This window comes from Giraffa tippelskirchi, chromosome 4 (assembly GCF_054371585.1).
Source record: "Giraffa tippelskirchi isolate mGirTip1 chromosome 4, T2T-mGirTip1v1.2.pri, whole genome shotgun sequence".
NCBI classification, from domain to species: Eukaryota; Metazoa; Chordata; class Mammalia; order Artiodactyla; family Giraffidae; genus Giraffa; species Giraffa tippelskirchi.
The window spans coordinates 84,368,464-84,378,296 of NC_137278.1; the positions used below are offsets into that span (position 1 = coordinate 84,368,464).

Sequence of the window (9,833 nt, forward strand, 5' to 3'; positions counted from 1 at the left end):
ATTTTATTTTCTTGAGCTCTAAAATCACAGGATGGTGACTGAAGCCATGAAATTAAAGGATGTTTGGTCCTTGGAAAGAAAGCTATCACACCTAGTGCTTAGTCATTCAGTCGTGTCCGACTCATTGTGATCACATGGACTGCATCCTGCCAGAGTCCTCTGTCTGTGGGAATTCTCCAGGCAAGAATACTGGAGTGGGTTGCCATGCCCTCCTCCAGGGTATGACATGTCATGGCATGTCAAACCTAGACAGCATATTAAAAGGCAGAGAAATCACTTTGCCTACTAACATTCTTATAGTCAAAGTTACATTTTTTCGAGTAGTCGTATGGATGTGAGAGTTGTACCATGAAGGCTGAGGGCCTAAATAATTGATGTTTACCATTTGTGGTGCTGGAGAAGTCTCTTGAGAGTTCCTTGGACTGCAAGGAGATCAAACCAGTAAATCCTAAAGGAAATAAACCCTGAATAGTCATTGGAAGCTGTTGCTGCTGCTAAGTCGCGTCATTCATGTTCGACTCTGTGCAGCCCCATAGATGGCAGCCCACCAGGTTCCTCCATCCTTGGGATTCTCCAGGCAAGAATACTGGAGTGGGTTGCCATTTCCTTCTCTATGGGTGAAAGTGAAAAGTGAAAGTGAAGTCCCTCAGTCGTCCGACTCTAGCTTACCAGGCTGCACCATCTATGGGAGTTTCTAGGCAAGAGTACTGGAGTGGGGTGCCATTGCCTTCTCCTTTGATCATGGCAAATGTCTATAATTGTTTCAAAATCACAGCCATACACCATGATATCCTGAAACAACTGAAAATATAGGGAACTTTTTAGAGTTCCTGAACTCATTACTCTTACCAGAATTTATATGTACCTTTAGGCCTGTCTGAGTTAAACTTGGAGTGGGTAGTTGGAAGTTGAAGGTATATTTTGAATGAAAAAGAGATTACAATAGGAACCAAAATAAAATTATTTTAGAGAAAATGCAAATTTATTAAGCAATAAACTATATGAATTACACCTAGGTATTTAAAAGATGTAAAAAACCCATACTTCATATGCTCTAAATTTTTGTAGTGAGCCTAATAAATTATATTTTGACTGTGCCTCCAAGGTTTTTTTCATTAACTATCCTCCTCCCCTTTTTACTCCTGGCTAAATTTAAAAGTAACTTGGTTTATGTCCTTAATCAAAATTTTATCCCTATTATTTTCCTTGTATAATCAAATTACAAATATTTTGGATAAAGTGTAAAATTAACATTACAACTAACCATATTTGATAGTCATGTAGTATAAACATTTAAAGTTTAACTGTTCAATTTACTTTTTATTTTATATTTGTTAGCATGAAAAAGCCTTTCATATTTTTAATTAGATGTTTCTTCCTCTATGTTCAACAAGTAGAACATCAACTTAATAGAGAAAGATACTCATCCATCCAAAAATTTAATGAACTGATCAAGGACACAGAGTGAGACTGACAAAAATTTAGTATCCATACCAACAGTGTTGAAATTACCCTACCAAATTGAGCATACCATGCTTGATTTGGAATTTGAGGTCATACTGAAGACTGATTGCTCAGCAATAAATCCAACCCACAGGGAAGTAATATTAATAAGTAATTAGGATGGCTAAACATAAAACTGGTCATGCGATGGTCTATTAAGGCTGGATTTTTTTTTGTTTTTAATGTGAAGGTAAAAATCATTATCAAGATGTGATGTAATAAAAAACAATAAATAGACATTTCTCTAGTTGATGGTCAAGAGAAGAAAGGTTACATATAATTATTTATGCAATTTCTCATTTACATCACTTACTTGAGTATAATCTTAATGGTCAAATATGCTAAGATCACTCATTTAAAAGTGCTTTTCTGAATTTGAAGTATAGTATTGTTTCCAGTACAAAAGGTATTTAAATGTACTGTGCACTAAGCTTGTTAACCCCTGAAAAAGTGAATGCATCTTCTGGAAAAAAGTACACCTCTTGGAAGAAAATCTAGGAAACTGGGATGCTAATTGTTTGAGCTGAGAGATTAAAAATCATTTACCTGGTGTTTTTTATAATAAACATTGAAAGAAATATAAGTATAAGAAATATCCTTTTCTTGACAACAGTACAAAATTTATGGAAATTTATTTTGAAAAACTACTATCTTAGAGTCTAAATGAGATATCTTGAAATTACACTTCACTTCTTAGAGGTTAACTCAACTGTCTTGTGAGGAACTGACTTTAATAAGGACATCCAACTGATGATCAAACCCAACTATACACAGATAGTTCTGTCACTTATGCCATGTCCAGAATCAGTCTGTCTACTCAAAATAAAAATGTAGCTATCTTTCCCATTTCTTTTTTTGCTGTGCTTCCTGACTTCAAACAAAATGACGAAAGGATAATGGAACCAGGTAAAAAGGAACTTTTCATTGGTACACTAAAATAAAATATATGCATATCTGAAAAAAAGGATAAAAATTAATGTCAAGTAAGAGTTGAATATAGGTGTTACTTGAAAACCAACAATCATTTATTGAATATAATAAAGCAAAGAAAAAATCTAGAGTGGAATTTTTTTATCAAACCAATATTTTTTAAATTGACTTAAGTGCTTTTATGGTCCTCATATTCAGCTGCTTCTTAGAAGCTGATGTTTTATTTCCAATTATAAAAATCAGCCAGGAATATTGAAGAACACATGTAAAAAGATGGTGGATAATATAAACATGTAATTTATAAAATAGGAAATCTAACAAGCATAACAAGTTGTACTCAAACTTATTAATAATCACAGAAATACAAATTAAAACCACAATGAACTGTCTTTTATATTGACTTGGCCAGAAAAATTAGAAATCTATGCATGGCCTTGTGGTGCCAATGATGTTGGTATACAGAAATTCTGACACAGTGCTGAAAAAAGCTTAGACTGACACAAGCATTCTGAAGAGAACTTGGAAATAGTTAATCATTTAAATATACATACAACCTATGGTTAGAGTGAACATACAATTTGGAGACTGAAAGAGGATGCTATTTATGTTTACTCTGAAACAACAAACTTAAACCAAGTTCATTCCAAGTAAACAGAAAATATGTCACCTTACTTATGACGCAGTACATTTGTTCTTAGGTATACATTTCAAAAAGTTTCACTCAAACTACTTGTAGGAATGTGGATTGGCCTAGAGTCTGTCATACAGAGTGAAGTGAGTCAGGAAGAGAAAAATAAATATGTAACATTAACACATATGTGGAATCTACAAAAATGGTACGTGCATACTAAGTCACTTAAGTTGTGTCTGACTCTTTGTGACCCTATGGACTGTAGTCCTGCAAGGCTCCTCTGTCCATGGGATTTTCCAGGCAAGAATACTGGAATGGATTGCCATTTCCTTCTCTAGGGGGATCTTTCTGAACCAGGGATTGAACTCAAGTTTCTCATGTCTCTTACATCAGTAGGCAGGTTCTTTACCTGGGCCACAGGGCAGGAATAGATCCAGATATAGACAATGGGCATGCAGACACAGTGGGGAAGGGAAGTTAGGATGAACACAGAGACTGGGACTGACAAATGTATACTACCAAGTGTAAAATAGATAGCTAACTTGCATATAGCATAGGAAGCTCAGTTTGGTGTTCTGTGTTTCTGTGTTCTGGTGTTCTGCGGTAGGTAATCTAGAGAGATGGAATTGGGGGTGGGGGCAAAATTCAAGATGGAAAGGATATATACATATAGCTGATTCACGTTGTTTTATAACAGGAATTAACACAACATTATAAAATGACTATATCCCTATTTTAAAAAATCTTAAGGTGTAGACATAGAAGAATCATCATGGAAAAGCAATAATTTATATTAATACTCAAATCCTAACTAATACAATAATTTGATAATCTTAATTTTTATTAGTGCTTATTTGATTTCATTAGGCTTAATATTTTAATATATTTGTCAGTGATTACTATTTCCTCTTTTGTAATTGTTAACATTTTTTCTTTGATACCTCAGTGCTTGGTTTTTTACTTGTATGAGTGATTCATGTTTTCCAATTTATAATGAGCTTCTCCTTTTGACTTTTGTTATAATACTGGATCCATGCTATGAGTTCTTCTCAATAAATTTTTTAAATCTTTTCATCAAATTATTTTAAATGTCCCTTGATCGTTTTATAAGATTGCACTAAACCTAAAAGAAACTTTGAAGATTTATCAGACTTAATTCAGTTTTCCAACAGTAATAGGACTCTTGTCTTCTGCTGTCTTGTTTCTCAGTATTGATTTGTTATTTATTTTGTATGGTTACAGTATATGCCTTACTAATCTTAAGTCCCCAGGAATGTATGGCTTTGTTGCTAATGTTTTTTTTCTACAATATAACTTAAATTGAATACTTCATTAGTTGTCTCAAAAAACTTCAGTAAAGATTGAAAGTATTTCATTACAGAACCCTCAATCATTCCTGTGGCCCATTTGTACTGAGAACATGGTTGTAGAGTTCTGACAGAGGCAAATAGAAAGAATTGTTGTTCTGTTTCTATTTAGATTCCAAAAACAAATTCAAATATAACTCAATCTAAGTTCTTGCTTTCTACTTAAGAAAAATTGCCTGCTTTAGGGCTTTTTATCTAAGAAACAACCAAAAATGCACACTCAAAACAACCAAAATCCCATATAAACTTGTATTTTTTTTTTTAGCTCCTGAGGAGTTATTCAGCATTTCTTATATGACAGGTATACTCTAGACACAAGAGAGAGGCTGAAAATAAAATTAATGCTCTAATAGATTCTAGATTCCAGTGGAAACATAATAAGTAAAATGAGGATAACTAACAAATAATCAGCTCAGTTTCAGATATTGGAAATCCATGAAGACAATAAAAGAGACATTACTGTAATAGCAAATTGGGTTGAGAATATGTTGTTTTAAAAGAGCATTAAATAATGTCTTTTTTGAGGAGGTGACAAATGAGCTTGAACATGGTTGGTAAAAAGAAGGCATCTATGAGAAGATCTTCATGGCAAAGAGATGGGGAAAAGTGGAAACTGTGATAGATTTTCCTTTCTTGGGCTCCCAAATCACTGTGGATGTTTACTGCTGCTGCTGTTGCTAAGTCGCTTCAGTCGTGTCCAACTCTGTGCAACCTCATAGACGGCAGCCCACCAGGCTCCTCTGTCCCTGGGATTCTCCATGCAAGAACACTGGAGTGGGTTGCCATTTCCTTCTCCAATGCAGGAAAGTGAAAAGTGAAAGTGAAGTCGCTCAGTCATGTCCGACTCTTCAGGACCCCGTGGACTGCAGCCTACCAGGCTTCTCCATCCATGGGATATTCCAGGCAAGAGTACTGGAGTGGGGTGCCATTGCTTTCTCCAGGATGTTGACTGCAGCCATGAACTTAAAAGACACATGCTCCATGAAAGGAAAGCTATACAAACCTAGACAGCATATTAAAAAGCAGAGATGTAATTTTGCTGACAAAGGTCCATAGAGTCAAAGCTATGGTTTTTCCAGTATCATGTATGGATGTGATAGTTGGACTATAAAGAATGCTTTTGAACTGTGGCACTGGAGAGGATGCTTGAGAGTCCCTTGGACTGCAAGGAGATCAAACCAGGCAATCCTGAAGGAAATCAACCCTGAATATATGTTGAAAGGACTGATGCTGAAGCTGAAGCTCCAAAACTTTGGCTATTTGTTGTGAAGAGCTGACTCATTGGAAAAAAAAAAAAAAACCCTGATGCTGGCAAAGACTGATGGCAGAAGGAGAAGGGGGTGACAGAGAATGAGATGGTTGGGTGACATCACCAACTCAATGGACATGAGTTTGAGCAAAGTCTGGGAGATAGTAAAGGATAGGGAAGCCTGGCATGCTGCAGTCCATGGGGTTTCAAAGAGTCAGATACTACTTAGGGCTGAACAACAGAAAAAAAAAAAAGAGTGAGAGAGAGAAAATCTGGGAGTAGAGATTTCTGTGCTTGGAGAGGCAAGAACAAAGATCCTGGAAGAGTAACAACCTTAAGGTGGCTAAGAAAAAGAAAGAATACAAGCTTGGTTGGACACTGGATCAATGAGATGAGGAGCACAATTCTATAATATTATAGAATTTATAAATAATTAACATTTTCAGGATCCTATATCCTTGACATTTACTTTAGAATACTTGAAGTCAAAGAGAAATATGATTTATTTAAAAGAGATTTTTCTGCTGCAGTTTATAGAAAATAATTATAGAACAGACACATGGAAATCAATTAGGAGACTACTGAAGTACATGCAGAGGGTATCCAACATTAACATTCAACAGAGAAATGTAAATTAAAGCCAAAACTAGATACCATGCTAATCAAAATGGTTATAGGTAGGCAATATCAAAGTTAATGACAACGTAGAGGAAAATTCTCACATATTGCTTATTGGAATGTGACATGATAAAGCTATTTTGAAAAAACTCTTTGACAGTTTCCTATCTTCTTAATCATACACTTATTGTATGAACCAGTAATTCTACTTCTAAGTATATCTCTAAGAGAAATGAGGGTGCATATACACACAAAGTCTTAAAGAAATGTCCACAGCAGTTTTACCCAGTGAGAAAAAATGGAAACAATCCAAATTTCTATCTGTAAAATAATTCACAAAGTTCAGTTTAGTCACTTAGTCATGTCCAACTCTTTGAGACCCCATGGACTGCAGCACACCAGGCCTGCCTGTCCATCACCAACTTCCAGAGCTTACTCAAACTCATGTCCATTGAGTCGGTGATGTCATCCAACCATCTCCTCCTCTATTGTCCCCTTCTCCTCCTGCCTTCAATCTTTCCCAGCATCAGGATCTCTTCCAATAAGTCAGTGCTGTACATCAGGTCACCAAAGTATTGGAGTTTCAGCTTCAGCATCAGTTCTTCCAATGAATATTCAGGTCTAATTTCCTTTAGGATGCACTGGTTGGATTCTTTGCAGTCCAAGGGACACTCAAGAGTCTTCTCCAACACCACAGTTCAAAAGCATCAATTCTTTGCTGGTCAGCTTTCTTCCAACTCTCATATCCATACATACTACTGGAAAAACCATAGCCTTGACTAGTCAGACATTTGTTGGCAAAGAAATGTCTCTGCTTTTTAAGATGCTGTCTAGGTTGGTCACATCTTTTCTTCCAAAGAGTAAGCATCTTTTAATATCATGGCTGCAGCTACCATTTGCTCTGATTTTGGAGCCCCAAAAAATAAAGTCTGACAGTGTTTCCACTGTTTCCCCATCTATTTCCCATGAAGTGATGGGACCAGATGCCATGATCTCAGTTTTCTGAATGTTGAGCTTTAAGCCAACTTTTTCACTCTCCTCTTTCACTTTCATCAAGAGGCTCTTTAGTTCTTCTTCACTTTCTGCCATAAGGGTGGTGTCATTTGCATATCTGAGATTATTGATATTTCTCCTGGCAATCTTGATTCCAGCTTGTGCTTCATCCAGCCCAGTGTTTCTCATGATGTACTCTGCATATAAGTTAAGTAAGCAGGGTGACAATATACAGCCTTGACGTACTCCTTTTTCTATTTGGAACCAGTCTGTGGTTCCATGTCCAGTTCTAACTGTTGCTTCCTGACCTGAATACGGATTTCTCAAGGTGGTCTGGTATTCCCATCTCTTGAAGTATTTTCCATGGTTTGTGGTGATCCACACAAAGGCTTTGGCATAGTCAATAAAGCAGAAATGTATATTTTTCTGGAACTCTCTTGCTTTTTTGATGATCCAACGGATGTTGGCAATTTAATCTCTGCCTCCTCTTCCTTTTCTAAAACCAGCTTGAACACCTGGAAGTTCACGGTTCACATATTGCTGAAGACTACCTTGGAGAATTTTGAACATTACTTTACTAGCTTGTGAGATGATGCAATTGTGTGGTAGTTTGAGCATTCTTTGCCATTGCCTTTCTTTGGAATTGGAAAGAAAACTGACTTTTTTCAGTCCTGTGGCCACTGTTGCTTTTTCCAAATTTGCTAGCATATTAACTGCAGCACTTTCATAGCATCATCTTTTAGGATTTGAAATAGCTCAACTGGAATTCCTTCACCTCTACTAGCTTTGTTCATAGTGATGCTTCATAAGGCCCACTTTCCAGGATGTCTGGCTCTAGATGAGTGATCACACCATTGTGATTATCTTGTTTGTGAAGATCTTTTTTGTATATTTCTTCTGTGTATTCTTGCTACCTCTTCTTAATATCTTCTGCTTCTGTTAGGTCCATACCATTTCCATACCATTGCATTCACAAAGCATGTTGTATTAATACTACTGAATTCGATTTAGCAAATTTAGCAATAACAAGGTAAGAAATACTGTTATACACAAAAAAGTATTGTCAAAAACACTGAGTGAAAAGAGTCAGATATGAAAGAGTACACACAATATGACTGGATTTATATGAAATTCAAGAACAGACAAAACTAATATATGGTATTTGAAATCAGAACAGTAGTAGACTTTTGGCAAAGATGTGAGGGTAGGGTAGACTGGCTGATGAGTTGTAGGAAGGAACTTTCCATGTAATATAAATGCTCCGTATCTTAATTTTAGTGATACTATTATGAGACAAAACTCAGTGAACTCTTCACATGATATCTGAGCATTTTAACTTCTAACAATGAATAAAAATAATTTTGTGGTGGCTCAATACAAAGGTTGTTAGCACTGTAAGAAAATGTTTCCCTTGCTCTGTCCTCAGTTTTGAGGATGTTTTGAGGATGACTCAGTTTAGGGCTCTGGTATGTGACTTGGTGAAACATTTTTGTCCTCTCCTTGTATGTACATAAGAACAAAACAGATTTTGTTCACAGAATCACAGCAGAAACCACCTAATGGATCTTGAAATATGCCTGTCAAATGATGAAAAGGATTGCGAATGCATGACCTGTGAAATACAGAAATGTTTTGTATCATGATTTATGGCAGTGCTACATAAAACTCTAAAATCTTAGGAATTTATACAACATAAAGCCCCACAATACCTGCTTTCTAGTTCAATAGAGACAATTATTTTTTATTATAATTCATTTTCCATTGCTATCATATAACTCTTTTATCATCCACACATGATTTATCTGCTTCTGATTCAAATCACTATGGTAAACCCGGTCCAGGTGACACAATATAGATTTCAGAATGGAAATGTGTCACTCTCTGTGAAGCAAATATAAAAGAACAGAAGAAAAATAAAATGATTCTGGAAAAAAAGAAGTGTAAATGGAAAAGGAAAGTAGTGCATTTAATTTTTTTCTAATTATATGTGTTAATCAGGAGGAAAGTTAAATATTTGAAACACTGTCATTTTTTTCTTGGGGTTTTCTGGTGCAGACTGGAAAACCTGCTAGAAAAATTCTAAAAGAGCTGGAAAACTGTTATTTTAAATTATTGCATCTAACTTCAAAACAACGGTGGAAAGACAAAAATGGCCTTGCCATACATTTGAGAAGCTCTCTTCTCGTGTGCCCACATAGGCATTGTATGGATGACAGTTAACATGTTGTTCTATCAATGTGACAACAATTAAAGGAGTTTAAGAAGAGAGAATATCTATCCAGCCTCCACCCTGGTAGACACATTGTGATAGAAAACCAGGACCAGAAACAGGAACTAGTTTCTAGAAGTAGCATCTTTTAGGAGTTTAGGGTGAGAGATAATGGAACAATGAGGTCAGACCACATATAAGAATAGAACTTTGATGATAATCTTGTAGCCACCATTCTGGGAATCAAAACTACAGCCTCTGCAGTAATTGGCCTAAACTAATCAATGAAGATAGTGAGACATTTAGGAGGAGATTTAGGAAATCGCACGAGTC

General features: G+C 35.8%; 1 non-coding gene across 1 annotated transcript; it reads right to left on the reverse strand.

Moving 5' to 3' along the window:
- Positions 1-9,328: 9,328 nt before the first annotated feature.
- On the reverse strand, positions 9,329-9,390 carry LOC145504076 (U7 small nuclear RNA). The gene has a single exon (XR_014052058.1). It is a non-coding gene; the product is annotated as a U7 small nuclear RNA (small nuclear RNA).
- Positions 9,391-9,833: the final 443 nt, after the last annotated feature.